Source organism: Schistocerca piceifrons, chromosome X, assembly GCF_021461385.2.
Source record: "Schistocerca piceifrons isolate TAMUIC-IGC-003096 chromosome X, iqSchPice1.1, whole genome shotgun sequence".
Classification (NCBI taxonomy): Eukaryota; Metazoa; Arthropoda; class Insecta; order Orthoptera; family Acrididae; genus Schistocerca; species Schistocerca piceifrons.
This window is the reverse complement of record NC_060149.1, coordinates 530,887,630-530,909,287: the sequence shown is the minus strand read 5'-3', so window position 1 is coordinate 530,909,287 and position 21,658 is coordinate 530,887,630.

Sequence of the window (21,658 nt, the reverse complement as noted above, 5' to 3'; positions counted from 1 at the left end):
GTCGTGCGGTAGCGTTCTCGCTTCCCACGCCCGGGTTCCCGGGTTCGATTCCCAGCGGGGTCAGGGATTTTCTCTGCCTCGTGATGGCTGGGTATTGTGTGCTGTCCTTAGGTTAGTTAGGTTTAAGTAGTTCTAAGTTCTAGGGGACTTATGACCACAGCAGTTGAGTCCCATAGTGCTCAGAGCCATTTGAACCAAGTTCTACCTGTTTACCGATGAAGCAGTTTTCACAAACCAAGGGTGCAGTGAATTTACGACACATGGGTGACTGGTCCGTGGACAGTGCTGATTGGCTTCGACAGTTAGAGCGACAGCGACCGTGGAATGTAAATGTATGATGCGGAGTACTTGGCGACCATCTCATTGGTCCTCACTTCATTGAAGGCACCCAGACAGCTGCAAAATACATCGAGTTTCTACAAAATGATCTGCCAACATTATATATATAATATATATATAGGGTGAGTCACCTTACATTACCACTGGAAATACCTCCCAAACGATAACGAACACTGAATAACCAGTTCCGTACGCCGAAAGTGAGGGGAGGGGCTGGTGTAACTGGTTAATATAAACCACTGAGAAATTCACGGAAGTATTATTTTCAACACATACTTATGTTTTTTAAATGGAAACCTGTAATTATTTTTAGCACAATGACAGTAGAAAAAATATTTTATCAATGCCGTTTCTTACATTGTAAAATGTTAATTACATCCAGAGTAACTTTTAACGCAAAGTTGACGCTTGAGTAACTCCTCAGCAGTTCAATCGTGTGTATCGGAGAGAACCGAATTATTAGGGATACAAAAAGAACAGTGATGTAACGTAGGTACAGAAGGGACATGAACAGCACGTTACGTCCACATGCTAACATTTTTATTAGGCTTTTTCTTTGAAGAATACTGTACGGTACTGATTTGTTAGAATAAAATGTACATTAACATGAGAATGTAGTTAAGCTTACAAATTTGTTTTTTGTTTTCAATTACAGAATATAAAAGAGTGTATCCTGACATTTCAGGCCAATAAATGTTCAAAGTGATGCCCATCATTTGCTGCACACATTTGCAATCAACCGCGTAATGGATGTCTTACACGACGCAGTACATCTGGTGTAATGTTGCCACAGGCTGCCTCAATTCGATGTTTCATATCCTCTGCCACTGTAGGCACATCACGGTACACGTTCTCCTCTAACGTACCCCACAGAAAGAAGTCGAAAAGTGTAAGGTCAGGAGAACGGGCCGGCCAATTTATGCGTCCGACACGTCTTATGAAACACCCATCGAACATTCTCTCAATGGTCAACCTGGTGTTCATTGCAGAATGTGCAGGAGCACCATCATGTTAATATCACATACGTCTACTCGTTTCCAGCGGGACTTTTGTAGCAATGTTGCCAGATCATTTTGTAGAAACTCGATATATTTTGCAGCTGTCTGGGTGCCTTCAATGAAGTGGGAGACGAATGAGATGGTTGCCAATTACTCCGCACCGTACATTTACATTCCACGATCGCTGTCGCTCTGCCCGTCGAAGCCAGCGAGAATTGTCCACGGACCAGTAATGGATATTTCGTAAATTCACTGCACAGTGGTTTGTGAAACCTGCTTCATCGGTAAACAGGCAGAACTGCAACATATTGTCTGTTACGCCCATTGACAGAAATTCACTCGATTATTAGTCATCTCCATGTAACTGCTGATGCACCGACACATGATTCGGGTGAAATTTGTGGCGATGAAGTATGCGCATTACACTTCTTTTACTCATTGCACTGCCTCTAACGATGTCACGTGAACTCATGTGTGGGGTCACGGTAACAGCAGCTAACACACCAACTGCACCTGCTTTTCCTGCGATGGGTTTGTTACGGACCTGTTTGCGTGTTACGGCTATACCTGTTGCATACTGTTGTTTGTAGACGTTTTCAAATGGTGGACGACCTCTGTCCGGGTACCTTTCTGCATTAAACCTGCAGGCTGCAGCTGCATTTTGTCTAGACTCGCCATAGATGTGTATCATCTCTGCCTTTTTAGAGTTAGAATAAACCATTTTCATAATAATTACAACACTGTACACACTGTTGTACTTGGGACCTTCTCACGTTCCTACGTGCGTACTTCTGTTCTTACTTTGTACAGTACACTATTAGAGACGTCGGGTAACACATCGTCCGCAGCTCGTGGTCGTACGGTAGCGTTCTCGCTTCCCACGCCCGGGTTCCCGGGTTCGATTCCCGGCGGGGTCAGGGATTTTCTCTGCCTCGTGATGACTGGGTGTTGTGTGATGTCCTTAGGTTAGTTAGGTTTAAGTAGTTCTAAGTTCTAGGGGACTGATGACCATAGATGTTAAGTCCCATAGTGCTCACAGCCATTTGAACCATTTGGTAACACATCGTACTGCAATTATTCTGAGTACAAGGACTAATTCAGCAAGCGCTACATGCAGATACTGAGACAGCCAAACTCGTAAACATCGTATCTTCGTAAACATACCCCTCCAGATCTTGTTTGTTACATCACGCGACTGAACATAGGAGGTTTCAAGAGTCAACTTTACGTTACCAATTACTAAAAATGGTTCAAATGGCTCTGAGCACTATGGGACTTAACAACTGTGGTCATCAGTCCCCTAGACCTTAGAACTACTTAAACCTAACTAACCTAAGGACATCACACACATCCATGCCCGAGGCAGGATTCGAACCTGCGACCGTAGCAGTCGCACGGTTCCGGACTGCGCGCCTAGAACCGCGAGACCACCGCGGCCGGCGTTACCAATTACTCCTGTGTACTTAACATTTTACAATGTAACAAACGGCATTGATTAAGTATTTATTTCTATTTTCAGTTGTGCTAAAAATAATAACAGGTTTCATAATAAGAGGTTTCCATTAAAAAAAACGTAAGTATGCGATGAAAATCTCACTTCCGTGCATTTCTCAATGGTTTGCATTAACCAATTTCACCAGCCCCTCTCCTCACTTTCGGTCTGTGGAATTGGTTATTCCAGTGTTTGTTATGGGTTGGGAGGTGTTTCCTGTGGTAATGTTAGGTTCAAAATGGTTCAAATGGCTCTGAGCGCTATGGGACTCAACTGCTGAGGTCATTAGTCCCCTAGAACTTAGAACTAGTTAAACCTAACTAACCTAAGGACATCACAAACATCCATGCCCGAGGCAGGATTCGAACCTGCGACCGTAGCGGTCTTGCGGTTCCAGACTGCAGCGCCTTTAACCGCACGGCTAATGTTAGGTGACTCAACATGTATATACAGGGTGGTCAGAAAATGTGTAAGATGCTTGTAGGGATGTTACAGGGCAGGTTGTACTGAGACATAAATGTTAAGAAATAAATTCTATACGTTGCGCCGTTTCCGAGTTATTTAGCATAGAAGTTAGCCAATCGGGGCGTCACGCGCTCGCATTCAAGCGGCCTGCCAGGGTCGGTGTTGCCCAACGAGTGCTTTGTCTCGTTAGCTGAATAAAAGTTGAAATATTAAGAAGTCTTTGCTGAGGGTATATGGCCGGCTCATCCCATAACACATTTCTTTTTTCACAACCGAATAGTCAAATACCAATTTTCATAGATATAGCATTAAACATTTTTAATTATACGAAATTTGTTCATAAAAATTATCATCCCCTACTTCACCCTCTTAAGGGCTGACATTGCAAAAACACTGAAACATGTATTTTTTTTAATTCTAAGTGAGAAACCAAATACAAATGCCCATAGAGTTTGCTTCAAAAGTGTTTTCACAGTGAAATATTTCCATAAAACCTTTCATTCCCTACTTCACCCTCTTTGCGGCTCAATTTCTAAAAACAGTGTAACAGGCAATTTCTAAATTTGCAACCATGTTGTCAAATAGCAATTTCCGTAGACGTTGCTCTAAAAATGCTTTAGAAGTTCTTTAACAATGATTTGTTTTCAAACAAATTTCATCCATCATTTTACCCCCTTATGGGTTGAATTTCCAGAAATGCTGAAACACGTATTTTTTAAATGATGATGACGCGGCGTATCAGTAACAGGAAAATTTAAAACTGCCTTATATCCCGCCGTTCTCCTCTTTTTTTCCAACCAATCGGTGTATAATATCAAAAAATAACCTGGTAAAACAAAAGTCCTCTCCTCCCTCCCCTCTTTATCTCCAGCCATCTTTATGTGGAAACAGACCAACCGTGTGCTAGGATCCCTCTCCTCTTTCCAACTCATCAGAGTACAGTACTAGAAAATAACATGACAATTTAAAAATTCTTTTCCACTCCGCTCCTTATATCCACCCAATCATAACGCAGTATTAAACATCCAAGATTGGAGTAATAGACGAACTGTATTCCTGGTACATGTAAATAATCGCAATCTGTCAGAGAATAGTATTAAAACGATGTGTAAAAAGGTGCCAGATTACATTATTTCCGATGTACACATAAAATCACGACCTTTCCCCGTCCTTACCTCCAGTCAATCAAGATGTATGGAAACAGACTGATTCTATGCTTTAAACTCCCCCCCCCCCTCCTTCCAACCAATTAGAGCATAGTATTAGAAAATGGCGCCAGATGTGCTGTAAAAAATGGTGTCATGTCACATTATTTACGTAAACATACATTCTTCTCATGTAACATTAAAGTGATATGAATGTCAAAATTATGTATTATTTACCTGAACATACATAACTCTGGTTCAATACTTAAATTAGCAAATCAGCCACTAAACGTCACCTTCTGTAACAAATCAGTTAAAAACAACCATCATCCAAAGTATCTTAGAATCACACTGGACCAATCACTTACATACATCACTAGCAGAAAATTCAAAGACCAGGAACAACATTATCCGGAAACTAGCTGGAACTTCCTGGGGTTCACAAACTGACACTCTCCGTACAGCAGCCTTATCCCTCGTATATCCTATGGCTGAATATTGCGCACCTGTCTGGTACAGGAGTGTGCATGCCAGTAAGGTTGATGTTCAGCTGAATGACACCATGAGAATTGTAAGGGGCACCCTGAGATCATCCGCACTACCTTGGTTGTCTGCCCTCAGTAGCATCGCCCCACCACATTTGAGACGACAAGAGGCAGCGGCCCGCTGTCGGGAAAGGATTAATAACGTAAAGCTTTCCCAAATGCTACACGCCCAGGAAATACTTCTCAATCCTCCCTGCATGCATCTCAAATCAAGGAAACCATTCTGGACAGCTCGAGAACCCGAACCATTCAAGACGTGTGGAAGGAGAAATGGAAAAACAACACAAGACCCTACATGCATACCAGGCTTCCAACTATCTAGAAGAACCTGGTGTGTGCTCAACAGAATCCGATGTGCACATGGAAGAACTAAGTCCTTCACGTACAAATTGGGACTCTCAGACTCCCCGACGTGCGGCTGTGCAGCAGCAGAACAGTTTGTTGAACACATTGTAGAGGGCCAGCCTTTTTGGCAGAGCGGTTCTAGGCGCTTCAGCCTGGAACCGCGCGATCGCTACGGTCGCAGGTTCGAATCCTGCCTTGGGCATGGATGTGTGTGATGTCCTTAGGTTAGTTAGGTTTAGTAGTTCTAAGTTCTAGGGGACTGATGACTTCCGATGTTAAGTCCCATAGTGCTCAGAGCCACTTGAACATTGTAGAGGAATGTTCCAATAGATCTTTTTGTGGAGGCTGTAACGACGTAATCACCGCCTCGCCTACAACACTAGATTGAATAGACTCTCTGGATATCAGTTTGTGATATAGTGACCACAACTCTTGTAAATTCCTTTTGTTATGTATAAATATTTCTTCTGTATTGTGTAAATATAGTTGTAAATTGCATGTTTCTTTCCATAAGATAAATAAATAAATAAAATACTTAAATGACTCCAATGTTAAAGTTATGTTTAATATACAGGGTGATTCAAAAAGAATACCACAACTTTAAAAATGTGTATTTAATGAAAGAAACATAATATAACCTTCTGTTATACATCATTACAAAGAGTATTTAAAAAGGCTTTTTTTCACTCAAAAACAAGTTCAGAGATGATCAATATGGCCCCCTGCAGACACACGAGCAATATCAACCCGATACTCCAACTCGTTCCACACTCTCTGTAGCATATCAGGCGTAACAGTTTGGATAGCTGCTGTTATTTCTCGTTTCAAATCATCAATGGTGGCTGGGAGAGGTGGCCAAAACACCATATCCTTAACATACCCCCATAAGAAAAAATCGCAGGGGGTAAGATCAGGGCTTCTTGGAGGCCAGTGATGAAGTGCTCTGTCACGGGCTGCCTGGCGGCCGATCCATCGCCTCGGGTAGTTGACGTTTCATAACTAACCTTTTTCGTAGGACTCTCCATACAGTTGATTGTGGAATTTGCAGCTCTCTGCTAGCTCTGCGAGTCGATTTTCCTGGGCTGCAAACAAATGCTTGCTGGATGCGTTTTACATTTTCATCACTCGTTCTCGGCCGTCCAGAACTTTTCCCTTTGCACAAACACCCATTCTCTGTAAACTGTTTATACCAACGTTTAATACACCACCTATCAGGAGGTTTAACACCATACTTCGTTCGAAATGCACGCTGAACAACTGTCGTTGATTCACTTCTGCCGTACTCAATAACACAAAAACCTTTCTGTTGAGCGGTCGCCATCTTAGCATCAACTGACACTGACGCCTAGTCAACAGCGCCTCAAGCGAACAAATGTACAACTAAATGAAACTATATAGCTCCCTTAATTCGCCGACAGATAGTGCTTAGCTCTGCCTTTTGTCGTTGCAGAGTTTTAAATCCCTAAAGTTGTGGTATTCTTTTTGAATCACCCTGTACATACATATACACAAACACACATCTATTTAACATGTCAAACATTACCATCTCTACTAGTAATTTCTCCCTCTCTCTACCTCCCTCCCTCCCTCTCTCCCTCTCTCCCTCCTCCCTCTCTCTCTCTCTCTCTCTCTCTCTCTCTCTCTCTCTCTCTTCCTCTTCTCTGTGATTTCATTCCTCGCATTTAAAAAAATACCTCAACTCTTTTGTCTCGCGTTCCCTAAAGTACAAATACTACCAACTCTCAAGCTTTTCGTCACTCACTCATAGACACGCGTGGGATACACGTTTCAGTGCAGCATACTCTTGCTACTGCGAGGCAGATAAGGCCCAGTGCAGCAGAGAGAGATATCTCCACACGTCTCAGCTGCTCTTATAATATACAGTGTAGCCGAAAGAGAACTGCTGAAACAGACTACAGAGGTAGAAAACTCAAACACAAAAATACGCTACATACAAAATTTATTGTAAAGCAAATTTTTTTCGTGCAAATTTTTTCATACTCTTATCGTTCCAGTATCTACATCTTTACAACATTCACATTACATTTTTTTAGTATTTTATTTTTTACAATAAAAGCCTAGTGGGTATTTACATTATACGCAATCATAAATTTTTTCAAGCATTGACATTATTTATACATTTTTTAAATATTTACATTTTGACAAATAGAGACCAATCAGGTATTGAATTATATACAATCATCCTCTTTTAAAATTTTTACATTATTTATTCATTTTTCAGGTATTTATGCTTTTTCACAAAAAAACAGTTATTTACAATCATCATCATCTTTTGTGATGCGGTAATGTCCTCACGCCAGTGTATTTACCTTTTAGGCCAATACACATCGTTTGTCATTCTGAGCAGATAAAGACAGTTTAAGTTGTTTAATAGTCGAAACAACATGTACCTTCCAGTGAATGAAAAACTGCTCAGCTGTTTTCACTTCCTAATCCAGAAAACACCGCTTGTAATCGTCAATGGTGAGCCTGTTTGCAGACGATTGGTTTACACCCTTTGCTCTGCGTATTAAGCTCCTAGACTCGGTTTCAAGTGCATTCCCGCAGGCCCAAAAATTCTGCGGTAGGCTCACCATTCAGTCTGTCTTTCATCAAACCAACAATTTTTTTATCCACCAGCGGAACATTGCATTTGTTGTTCGCTGGGAATCCCGAAGTATCGAACCTAGTATGTAGATCATTCGTGATATCCACATAGATGTTGGTGGTCCTGATGTGGTATATAAGGACATCATTGTCTGCGCAGTACTGTTTCACACAGTTTGGAGGGAATTTGTTCAGTATACATCCATAATGCAAATCAAAAAGAAGCGTTTCCGAAATATCTAAAACTGCCATTCCAACTGCGATTGGTTTGTCGAAGACGACATTTAGTGTACGACGTTCACTGACGAAAAGATTTTCGTTAAAAACGCCTCTCGTTTGAAAATTGGGTTTTGCAATTAATGCAGCTGCCCCAAACCTACCGTCCCATGGTGCTGCAAGTATAAGATCCTGCATATTTTGTGAAATACGGCATTGTTCATGAATTTTAGGAAATTTTTCTAGAACTCGTTTCGTTCTCTTATGCAGTTTTGCTCATTAATCTTAATATATGACTCAGTCCAGGGAGCTAGCCTGTACGATTAGATGAATCTTTTTCAAAACCAATTTATTTGTCAAACATTGTTTTAGATTTCTATAATGAATGACATAATCTTTCTTCTTTGTTGTTTGATGATGATGTCATTTTTTCCCTCCATAAGGGTTAATCTGAAACTAAATCGTGAATACTTTCAGGGTATTCAGTATCTTCTTTCAGTATATACCAAATGTTCGAATCGTCTGGTACCTTTCCCACATTAAAATTTTTCACGCTTTCCGAAGGAAGCCATTCAAAATTAGATATGGGAAGATATTGCAACATCGCCTAGCTATATAAGCTATTCACATCAAGGTACATGACGTAAAGATTTATCGGTGTTTTCATCACAATCGGACATGAATCTGCCATTGGTAGCTGCGTGTTTGTAATAATAATGAACAATTCCCCCTCTGATGCCGCGTTCAAGAAACTGGAGTTGTTCGATATCGCTTATTAACTGCAACTTCTCCCTGGTAACTTTTAGCACAGGGTTCTATGCCAAATCATATACGATAATATAATGTACGAGGTCTAGTACATACGTCTTAAGGCAAAGACCGCGAAAGTCTTCAAATATGTCGGCAAGGAGCAGCTCATCAATTTTTAAATACAAATCAGAGTTTTGTCTGAATGTCTTACGAATGAATGCGTTCCATCCACTGGCGGCTCATTGGCACTCGGCTTCTGTTATCGTTTCGCCCGCTAGCAAACTTTTAAAATTTTCGACAGAGATCAGGTGATCTTCCAGAAGAATCGTTTCATTGGTGACATGCACGTATGGGAAAATTCCCTTGTGGTTAACTAAATTAAATTCTCGATCGTCTGTAAAATATGACCTTGAGTTCTCCTAGTTTCAGGTAAGATGTGTACTTTTTGAGGTAACACATCAGAAAATTTAATGAATCAATAAATCGGAAATTAATGTTGTATCTCTTCTCCTGATGCATTACTGGAACACTCTTTGTGAAAGATTTATATATTTTTCCATATTCTATGGTATAATAGAAACACGACCCGCATTTAATGTAATTTCTTCATCACCATCTGTTGTCTTTAGTTCATATAGGTTCGTAATTAAGAAATGTCCATCGTAGTTGCTCAAATTATGGATCGCGAGTGGTACAGTAGGCCTATAGTGATCCTTATAATCCACACTGCAGTTTCGATGTGCTGCGCCTCCTGTGACATGACAGTTATCCCGATGCCTTACATCGTCCTCCGCAAGTGGTTTCTCTCAGATGTGACGTACTTTTGCTGAGTAAAACGCTGATTCTTCCTCAAGCCTTACTATAATCTATTTATTTTGTAATAAAAATCCAGTCACAGTCTCAGCGACTGCACAGAGTCATTGAGTAAACCAGTCCAATCAACTGCCTCGAAAAATTAGCGAAAAATATACCTATTCAAAAAAGCAGACAAAAATTCACTTGAAGCCTTTCTGAGAGACAATATCGACTCATTCCAAATTAATAATATAAATGTAGACCAGATGTGGCTTAAATTCAAAGAAATAGTATCGGCAGCAACTGAGAGATTTATACCAAACAAATTAACAAACGGTGGAGCTGATCCTCCTTGGTACACAAAACGGGTTAAAACACTGTTACAGAAACAACGAAACAAACATGCGAAATTTAAACACACGCAAAATCCCCAAGACTGGCGATCTTCTACAGAAGCTCGAAATTTAGCGCAGACTTCAATGCTAGATGCCTATAACAGTTTCCACAACGAAACTTTGTCTCGAAACCTGCAGAATATCCAAAGAGGTTCTGGTCGTATGTGAAGCATATTAGCGGCAAGAAACAACCAATGCCTTCTTTGCGTGATAGCAATGGAAATACTATCGAAGACAGTGCTGCCAAAGCAGAGTTACTAAACACAGCCATCCGAAATGGCTTCACAAAAGAAGATGAAGTAAATATTCCAGAATTCGAATCGAGAACAGCAGCCAACATGAGTAACGTAGAAGTAAACATCCTCGGAGTAGTGAAGCAACTTAAATCACTTAATAAAAGCAAGTCTTCTGGTCCAGACTGTATACCAATTAGGTTCCTTTCGGGGTATGCTGATGCATTAGCTCTATACTTAACAATCATATACAACAGTTCGCTCGACGAAAGATCGGTACCCAAAGACGGGAAAGGTGCACAGGTCACACCAATATTCAAGAAAGGTAGTAGGAGTAATCCACTGAATTACGGGCCCATATCGTTAACGTCGATATGCAGCAGGATTTTAGAACATGTATTGTTTTCGAACATTATGAATTATCTCGAAGAAAACGGTCTATTGACACACAGTCAACATGGGTTGAGAAAACATCGTTGCTGTGAAACACAACTAGCCCTTTATTCACATGAAGTGTTGAGTGCTATTGACAAGCGATTTCAGATCGATTACATATTTCTGGGTTTCCGGGAGGCTCTTGACACTGTACCACACAAGCGGCTTATAGTGAAATTGCGTGCTTATGGAATATCGTCTCAGTTATGTGACTGGATTTGTGATTTCTTGTCAGAGAGGTCACAGTTCGCAGTAATTGGCGGAAAGTCATCGAGTAAAACAGAAGTGATTTCAGGCGTTTCCCAAGATAGTGTTATAGGTCCTTTGCTGTTCCTTATCTATACAAACGATTTGGGAGACAATCTGAGCAGCCGTCTTCGGTTGTTTGCAGATGATGCTGTCGTTTATCGACTAACAAAGTCGTCAGAAGATCAAAAGAAACTGCAAAACGATTTAGAAGAAATATCGTAATTGTGCGAAAAGTGGCGGTTGACCCTAAATAACGAAAACTGTGAGGTCATCCACATGAGTGCTAAAGGAAGTCGTTAAGCTTCGGTTACACGATAAATGAGTCTAATCTAAAAGCCGTAAATTCAACTAAATACCTAGGTATTACAATTACGAACAACTTAAATTGGAAGGAACACATAGAAAAAGTTGTGGGGAAGGCTAACCAAAGACTGCATTTTATTGGCAGGACACTTAGAAAATGTAACAGACCTATCAAGGAGACTGCCTACACTACGCTTGTCCGCCCTCTTTTAGAATACTGCTGCGCGGTGTGGGATCCTTACCAGATAGAACTGACGGATTACATCGAAAAAGTTGAAAGAAAGGCAGCACATTTTGTATTATCGTGAAATATGGGCGAGAGTGTCACAGAAATGATACAGGATTTGGGCTGGAGATCATTAAAAGAAAGGCGTTTTACGTTGCGACGGAATCTTCTCACGAAATTCCAATCACCAACTTTCTCCTCCGAATGCGAAAATATAGGGAGGGACGATCACCACGATGAAATAAGGGAAATCAGAGCTCGTACGGAAAGATATAGGTGTTCATTCTTTCCGCGCGCTATACGAGATTGGAATAATAGAGGATTGTGAAGGTGGTTCGATGAACCCTCTGCCAGGCACATAAATGTGATTTGCAGAGTATCAATGTAGATGTAGATGTAGATGAAACGCTACCTATATACAGTGTATTGGGTAATTCCCATCACAAACTTCTAGCGCTTCTAGGGGTGAGTGAGTACAACCATTTGAAAACACGTTGGTAATGCGACCACTTTTGCAAGTAATTTACCATTTATCGCACCAGATGGTGCTGGGAGCAACATCTATCGTACGCGCAATTGCTCATGTACTCAGTGATTGGTTTTATTCAATGTAATGCAGTACGGGCTCTTCAAATATGGCTGTGTGGGGTCTCCTTGGAGCACCGCAGTCACGTCTGCTGACTGTGAAGATACTCCTTTATCACAGTCGTTGCGTAATTATGGCGAAAAGGCTATGCGATGGAGTCGGATTGTGGATAATTATCTTGATAAACGCGCAGAGCAGCTCTTCCATTACCGTGAGCTTGGCCATACAGAAGGATCATGTCGGTGTATTCTGCAAATATTTACTCAACCATGTTGCTCCAACACTCACAAATACGTGGATGAGGCAAAAACGAGGTAAAAGAGATAGTATTGACGTCAAATGACATCAGCCGATCCGACGTAATCATCCCTTCCACCATGACTACCATGTTGCATATCTACCTAGCAAACATGTTTTCAAACAGCTGTAGAACGAAAAAGGTACATTTCCGGGCATGTTCCTGTTCGAAATGTTATTTACTCATTCCCCTCTACAAGTCCTAGAAGTCTGTAATAGGAATTTCCGGACACCTTGTATAATTTAAACTGGAAATTCTCCTCGTTACACAGAGTGGGGCAAATAAAAGTGGCCTGGAATAGTGGATACGATTGGACGACTGTTTGTGGTAGCATTAACGGAGGAAAAGACCTTCTGTTACTTCCAACAGGATGGAGCTATTGCCTATACAGGAGACCGAGCCTTGGAGCACATTTACACAATCATCACGCCTGAGAGAGTTGTTAGTAGGGGTCAGTCTGGTCGCGACCCCAGCTGGCCACTCAGGTTGCCTGACCTGTCGGCGTTCGATTAGTTTGGATGGGAATACCTCAAGTCTAAGTTGTATCGCAACAACCCTCAAGACCTGTAGCGGAACATTTCGGATCTGACTGTAGAAATTCCAGCAATCCAGCTTTGATCCGCCTTCAGAAGCCTGCTGACCAGGGCCCAAACATGCCAAGAGATGAATGGTGGTCACTTTCAACATCTGCTATAGTCAGGTTAGTACTGTATTTCCTTTCCTCTGCCGTGTTTCCTTGTACACTGGAACTCTGTTTTCCGGACCACTTTTACTTTCTCCACCCTGTAGCTGCAGTGTACTACAACTGCAACCAATGAGGGTTCCAATCTGCATTCCGTATCAGCATAAATCACGAAAGGCAGTTCCAGTTTATTACTAAATTTTACAAACTAGTTCTCTTCACTAGGTATGACACTGGTGATTGGTTTAAACTGGGCACCGTCAACTGAGTGTGCAGCTAATCTTTCCTTGGAATTCTAATTTTTCCTTGGGTTGAAAATAATGTAGGCATCTTTAACGTATTAAGATATACCGATCAGAAGGAGTAATGCTGCATCTAAATCTATATATACATCAATACTCAGCAAGCCATGTGACCGTGTGTGGCAGACGGCACTTCGGGTACCAATAACAGATCCCCCATTCCCAGTTCCACTCACTAAAGGCACGTGGGAAGAATGATTGTCGGTAAGCTTCCGTATTACTTCTAATTCCTCGAATTTTTTCATTGTGGTCATTTCGCGAGATGGATATGTGAGATAGTAGTGTGTTGTTCGACTCATCCCAGAAAATACTCTCTCGAACTTTCAATAGTAAACCTGCCCATGATGTACAAAGCCACTCTTGTAGCATCTTCCACTGGTGTTTGTTGAGCATCTTTACAACGCACTCGCGCCGACTGATCGATCCCGCGACGAAACGCGCCGCTCTTTGTTGGATCTTCTCTCTCTCTCTCTCTCTCTGTCTCTCTCTCTCTTTGCTCTGTCAGTCCTACCTGAAAAGGGTCCCAGATTGATGACCAATGCTCAGGAATCGGTCGAACAAGTGCCTAGTAAGCCACTTATTTCGTGAGCGAGTTACATTTCCTTAACATTCTTCCTATAAATCTCGGCCTGATTTTCCTACTACTTGCTTTATGTGGTCATTGCACCGAAGATCGCTCTGGACAGTTAGTCCTAGATGTCTTACGGTAGATACTGGTTCCAGCAATTTGTCATCAGTAGTGTAGTTGTATAGTAGTGGATTTCTTTTCCAATGCATGCACAATATGTTCCATTTATTTACTTTCAGGTTCAACTGCCAACGTCTGCAACATTCATCAGTCCTCTGTAGGTGATTTCGCAAATAGATACTGTCTGTTTCTACTTTCTTATAGACAACTGCATCATCTGCAGACAGTCTTATTGAGCTCCCGATGCTTTCTGTTACATCATTTACATAAATTGAAAACAGTATCGGTCCTTTCACACTTCCTAGGAGTACACCGGTAATTACCTATATATTGTCGCTTTCGTTCCGTTAAAAACGACATGTTGAGGTCTATCTTATGCCAGTCGGTAAACTTAACATTTGGAATTTAAAGACAATAATAAAAAATTACTTCAAAATGGTAGAGTATCACATACAGGGTGGACCTTAATCTGTACATTTATACATAAGGAATACTCTTGACAAAACTCACGGAGCATTTTTTTAATGCCACATTCATTAACGCACTGCCTCAACGAGAGCAGCCTTCGAAATTTACTTAAGATAAATAAACACAGCATTTCTTTAAAAAAAAATATAATTCTTGTAAAGGGGACAAATGAAGTTAAAAAATATCTCACTAATAAAATACTACTTCTCGCTAATCCAGAGAACAAACTCTATGATAAAAACAAGAAATTCAGTTCAGTACCACTTATCCAAAAGGTGTTGTTGTTGTGGTCTTCAGTCCTGAGACTGGTTTGATGCAGCTCTCCATGCTGCTCTATCCTGTGCAAGCTGCTTCATCTCCCAGTACCTACTGCAACCTACATCCTTCTCAATCTGCTTAGTGTATTCATCTCTTGGTCTCCCTCTATGATTTTTACCCTTCACGCCGCCCTCCAATGCTAAATTTGTGATCCCTTGATGCCTCAGAACATGCCCTACCAACCGGTCCCTTCTTCTTGTCAAGTTGTGCCACAAACTCCTCTTCTCCCCAATTCTATTCAATACCTCCTCATTAGTTATGTGATCTACATATCTAATCTTCAGCATTCTTCTGTAGCACCACATTTCGAAAGCTTCTATTCTCTTCTTGTCCAAACTATTTATCGTCCATGTTTCACTTCCATACATCGCTACACTCCATACAAATACTTTCAGAAACGACTTCCTGACACTTAAATCAATAGTCGATGTTAACAAATTTCTCTTCTTCAGAAACGCTTTCCTTGTCATTGCCAGTCTACATTTTATATCCTCTCTACTTCGACCATCATCAGTTATTTTGTTCCCCAAATAGCAAAACTCCTTTACTACTTTAAGTGTCTCATTCCCTAATCTAATTCCCTCAGCATCACCCGATGTAATTCGACTACATTCCATTATCCTCGTTTTGATTTTGTTGATGTTCATCTTATACCCTCCTTTCAAGACACTTTCTATTCCGTTCAATTCCTCTTCCAAGTCCTTTGCTGTCTCTGACAGAATTGCGATGTTATCGGCGAACCCCAAAGTTTTTATTTCTTCTCCATGGAATTTAATGCATACTCCAAACTTTTCTTTTGTTTCCTTTACTGCTTGTCAATATACAGATTGAATAACATTGGGGAGAGGCTACAACCCTGTCTCATTCCCTTCCCAACCACTGCTTCCCTTTCATGTCCCTCGATTCCTATAACTGCCATTTGGTTTCTGTATAAATTGTAAATAGCCTTTCGCTTCCTGTATTTTACCCCTTGCCACCTTCACCGAGCGAGGTGGCGCAGTGGTTAGCACACTGGACTCGCATTCGGAAGGACGACGGTTCAGTCCCGCATCCGGCCATCCTGATTTAGGTTTTCCGTGATTTCCCTAAATCGCTCCAGCCAAATGCCGGGATGGTTCCTTTGAAAGGGCACGGCCGACTTCCTTCTCCGTCCTTCCCCAATTCTATGAGACCGATGACCTCGCTGTTTGGTCTCTTCCCCCAAAACAATCCAAAATCCTTGCCACCTTCAGAATTTGAAAGAGAGTATTCCAGTCAACAGTGTCAAAAGGTGCTAGGAACGTAGGTTTGCCTTTCCTAAGTCGTAGAGTCAGTATTGCCTCAGGTGTTCCAACATTTCCAAGGAATCCAATCTGATCTTCCCCGAGGTCGACTTCAACCAGGTTTCCGTTCGTCTGCAAAGAATTCGCGTTAGTATTTTGCAGCTGTGACTTATTAAACTGATAGTTCGGTAATTTTCACATCTGTCAACACCTGCTTCCTTTGGGATGGTAACAAATTAAATTGTATTTTAGCGTATTTTCACTAAACGAAAAATTAATCCTAATCTTCCTTGAATCAGTGGAACACTTTCGATGAACGTTTTAACAGGGAAAAGGCATAAGTAACTACCACAGAATAACAAGGAATACCCGAGGGCCTGCCATTGTGTGACCAGCTAGATTCAGTTGCAAACAGTCAATTCGGTCCAGCAAAAAAATTATTGACACATCACGAAGTAGAGGCATCGTCCAATAACTACCACCGACAACTAATCAGACTTAGAAAACTGCAATACGAAATTACTCCTGTGCTCACACCATTTTTATGTACAGTAGTCAGTTTTAAAAGAGTGATGCATTACTTTCAGACAGAGGATGCCAGTTGTAGTGCAACAGGGGCATCACCCCACTCTCCATTGTTGTCAAATTTATTCAAGATGGTGTATCCAAGATGGCGGCCATTGATATGGCAATGTCGTAATTTTTGGCTGGAAAATAGGTCAACTGGGCTAACTCCACTAACCTAGCCCCCCTTCCCACCACCCCTCCCCCATAAAATGGTGAGAAGTTCAAATTCCAGCAGGCGCCAAGCAGCTCGTCCATTACCGTGAGATTCGGCATACAGAAGTTCTAGGACTTGTAGAGGGGAGTGGGTACAAAATGTTTCGAACAGGAACATGCCTGTAAATGTACCTTTTTCGTGCTACAGCTGTTTGAAAACATGTTTGCTAGGTAGATACGCAACAAGGTAGTCGTATGGAAGGGCTGATTACATCAGATCGGCCAATGTCATTTGATGTCCATCCTATCTCTTTGACCTAATTTTTGCCTCATCCACGTATTTGTGTGTGTTAGTGTACACTAAAAATGGGCATCACTCCTGGTGGTGAGCATTCTTGAACTTTATGAATTTGTTTTCCTCAGTAGGCATAATAACACGTACCGGGTCCTTGGAAACACATTCTACTAGATTTGCCACTAATAAGTTGTCTGAGAGGAAATAATTGAGGCATCTTAAGTAAGTACGCTTTTTACACTTATAGTTATTCAACTGAGAGAATAGGAGTCAGGACATGTCTTTGATCCAAACATAGTGATAATTATCACCTTCACCTTCAGGGAAGAGCAGCATGTGTATGTGCAACTCATGCTCACTGGCAAATTTTGAGAAATGGAGGGGGCTGATGACAATATGCTTGTCTTGCTCATCTGACTTGCTTTTCTTCTCCAGGCCATAAGCATGAACTGATATTCCAGTATTCCGCTCCTCAAATTTAGGTATGTCCTGTATCTTGACGGGGAAATCGATACCATCAAAGTTACAACACAAACGAATATTATCACCTATATGGTATATACTCAGACGCTCATGATGATCGCTGTAATTGTAATTTCTTTCGCAAGCCACGATTCACCACGCAAAAGAAGCCTGATTGTTTCTATTTTCGACATTAATGCATGCCCTCTTGTTAGCTATATCTTTAGAGAGCTTGATATAGCTTGACCCCCCATTTACCAGATCATAGACATGTGTATAGATATCCAGGCGTAGTATTCGGCTGAGTCCTTTAGCTGACCCTCTGACTTCCATCTCGGAAAACCAGGCCAGTATAGCTCTCAAGGTGGATTTACGAAACTACTCGGCGATTGACGTGCTCCGCATTATCACACCATTTTCCCCCCAAAGACAATGAAGAGTTGTCTCGTGATGACTGGGTGTTGTGTGATGTTAGGTTAGTTAGGTTAGTTAGGTTTAAGTAGTTCTGAGTTCTATGGGACTGATGACCATAGCTGTTAAGTCCCATAGTGCTCAGAGCCATTTGAACCATTTTTTTTTGAAGAGTTGTCTCTTCAACATCAGACTCAACTTTGGAGGGGAGTACAGTAATTCGATGCAAAGCACTGCGCTGCATTTAATGGTGGGATACCACGGGTCATTGATTACCTTCAGGAGCTCCATTTCCAAGATAGGAAGGCAGGCCCTTAGAAAACCAACAGGGTCGCGGTACCCCCCTGCCGGGTTCTCTATCCTTGTAAAAGAGATTTGCTCCTCAAAAGCGTCTGCAATCACCGAGTATTCTAACTGCATTATGGAATCACTGACATGTTGTCCTTCAATAAAAGGACGGGAGAGAGAACTGCCACTAGCCACAGGATCATCTATATTAGTATTAATACTATTCTGAGTCCACCCCGTTGATGATGGTGTTGGGGAGGGGCAAGTCGATACGCGGCGAGGCACACATACCTTGCATTTACGCCGATTCCGACAAGGCTCATACGATGATGCTGATGATGACGGATAAGGATGTTGCGGTGCTACCGGGTCAGAGCAATGGGAACAGCCAGGCTGCGGCGATGGTTCTCGATGCTGTCGTAGACCCGATCTGGTAACTTACGGGTGGTGGTTCGTTGCTTGGCCCACGGACGCCAGAGCGGCGGTGCCGGGGTGGCGAGTAGCGGCGCCCTTACAGGCGAGGAATGCATTACCGGGCGTCGCTTTGGTGAGGAAGACGGTTTAGCCAACACCGCTATGCGCGCCACACTGTGTTGACGCTGCGGAGACCCGACCGCTGTAGAAGAAGAGGAAAAATGAATAATACTTAAGCACATTGCTTACCATTGCTGGAATGGTGAAAGAAAGAATTTTGACGGTCACAAGGTTATAAGCAGAGTGAGTAATTACCTTTTCCGCTCTGATTCCAGGGCATTAACACTTCATCGGGCGACTCCACCACACCCTCAAAAAAGTCATCATCATCATCTAATAGGGCCAGATCAGAGCGCCTTTGTCTGACACGTTCAGATATGTCATCGTTCTCATCAGAATCTGGCAATTGGTCTGTCTCCTCTACAACAACAACAACAACAAGAAACAAGATACATAAACCGATTTGTTAAAGAAAAAGCTTCCTTTACTACTACTACTACTACCACTACTAGAGGCACGTACAAACATTATCTTTTTTTTTAACTTACAAGTATGCTGCTCAGGCATCTCATTATATGCTGGAGGGTGTTCCTGCATCTACTGATGAAAAGCCTCCAGCTGCCCGTCCAACAAATCGAACTCCTCTAGAGCTGTTCCTGTAACAGGACGAGACATAATTTTATTTATTTTGAATGTCGAATTACACAGAAAGATCACATATGGATTTTTTTCTATACTTACGTGAGTGTTGTTGTTGGTTATCAACAGCTGAAAGCTGTTCCACGTAGCGTTGCTGCTTCTGCAGTGGATATAGACCTTTATTTATGTGGAACTCTCCCACGACCCTTCACGAAAACGAGAATGACCTGCGGTTTTTTTTCCAGTGGCTAGGTACCCTACGTTGCTCCAGTGAACTAAGATAAACTGTTGCTATGAGAGGACCAAGTTCTTTCAAATAATCTCTATAGAATGTAATTGGTATCCCATCAGGCCCTGATGCGTTCCCACTACCAAGCGAGTGTAGTTGCTTTTCTGTTTCGCGATCGGTTATCTCAATGTATGCCATTTCGATGTTTGTACGATGACTGAAAGGAGGGATCGTATTACGATCTTTCGTGAGGAAACAATATAGGAAGACCGTATACAGTATTTCGGCCTTCTCTCTATTATCTTCCGTTTCGGTGTCTGTACGGTTACTGAATGATTGAGTAGGTGGTTTTTAGCCGCTTACTAATCTTTACTTAGACCAAAATCTGTTAAGGTTTTACTCAGATCGGTAGACAAAATTTTTCTTTGTAAGTCAGAGAACGCTTCTCTCATTTCTCTCCTTAGGCTTACTGCCGCTTCGTTCAGAATTTTTTTGTCAGCTAGGTTTTGACTTCCCTTGAGCCTGTGATGAGTTTTTTTTGTTTACACACTAGTTTTTAAACATGTCTGTTAAGCCAAGGCATATCTTTCCTATCTCTTAAGATTTTGTTAAGAACAGACTTGTGTAAGGCATATTGAAGGATGCTTTTGATTTTTTGAAAATTTGTGCTCCACATTTTCGTCCTCAGCACTGAATATTTCATGTTGACTACTCACATACTGTGCAACTTGTAACCTGTTCCTCTTGCTAAGCAAAAATATTTCCCTATCTTTCTCAACATTCGTTATAAATACCTGCACTCGTAGTTACTAACACAATTTTATGATCACTGATACATTCCACTACGTTCACTGTTTCGATAAGATCGGGTCTGTTTATTGTTAGGAGATCTATGGAGTTACTATTTTTTCGAGTTGACTTCACAATTATCTGCTGGAAGTAATTTTCGGACAAATTATTCAGAATGATGTCACACGAAACTTTTCACTGGCACCAGTGTTACACCATGCTAAAATTGGCTAGTATTTTTTTACATAATTGCAATGGCATGTATCTGTGTCATCAGCAACTGCAACATTAACAGATTCACATGTCTGCCATGACGGTATTTTGTAATATGCAATGGTACGAGGCTAATTTCTTCGTTGGTTGGTTGGTTGGTTTTGGGGAAGGAGACCAGACAGCGAAGTCATCGGTCTCATCGGATTAGAGAAGGACGTGGAAGGAAGTCGGCCGTGCCCTTTGAAAGAAACCATCCCGGAATTTCCCTGGAGCGATTTAGGGAAATCACGGAAAACCTAAATCAGGATGGCCGGACGCGGGATTGAACCGTCGTCCTCCCGAATGCGAGTCCAGTGTCACCACTGCGCCACCTCGCTCGGTCAATTTCTTCGTCTTTCCTCTTATCTTCTACAGTCATCAGTTCATATTCTGAATACTGGATGCCGGAGACGTTTATAGACTTGTCTTGATTCTATTTTACGAAAACATGAATATCTTTGATCTCCGTAGGGAAAGATGCGTTGGCATAGTTTAATTTACACAGAAGCGCCAAAGAAACTGGTACAGGCATGCGTATTCAAATACAGAGAGAAGTAAACAGGCAGAACACGGGGCTGTGGTCGGCAACGCCTATATAAGACAACAAGTGTCTGGCGCAGTCGTTAGATCGGTTACTGCTGCTACAATGGCAGGTTATCAAGATTTAAGTGAGTTTGAATGTGATGTTATAGTAGGACCACGAGCCATGGAACATAGCATCTCCGAGGTAACCATGAAGTGGGGATTTTCCGTAGGATCATTTCACGAGTGTACTGTGAATATCAGGAATCCGGTAAAACGTCAAACTTCCGACATCGCTGCGGCCGGTAAAAGATCCTGCAAGAACGGGCCCAACGACGGCTGAAGAGAATCGTGCAACGTGACAGAAGAGTAACCCTTCTGCAAATTGCTGCAGATTTCAATGCTGGGTCATCAACATGTGTCAGCGTGCGAACC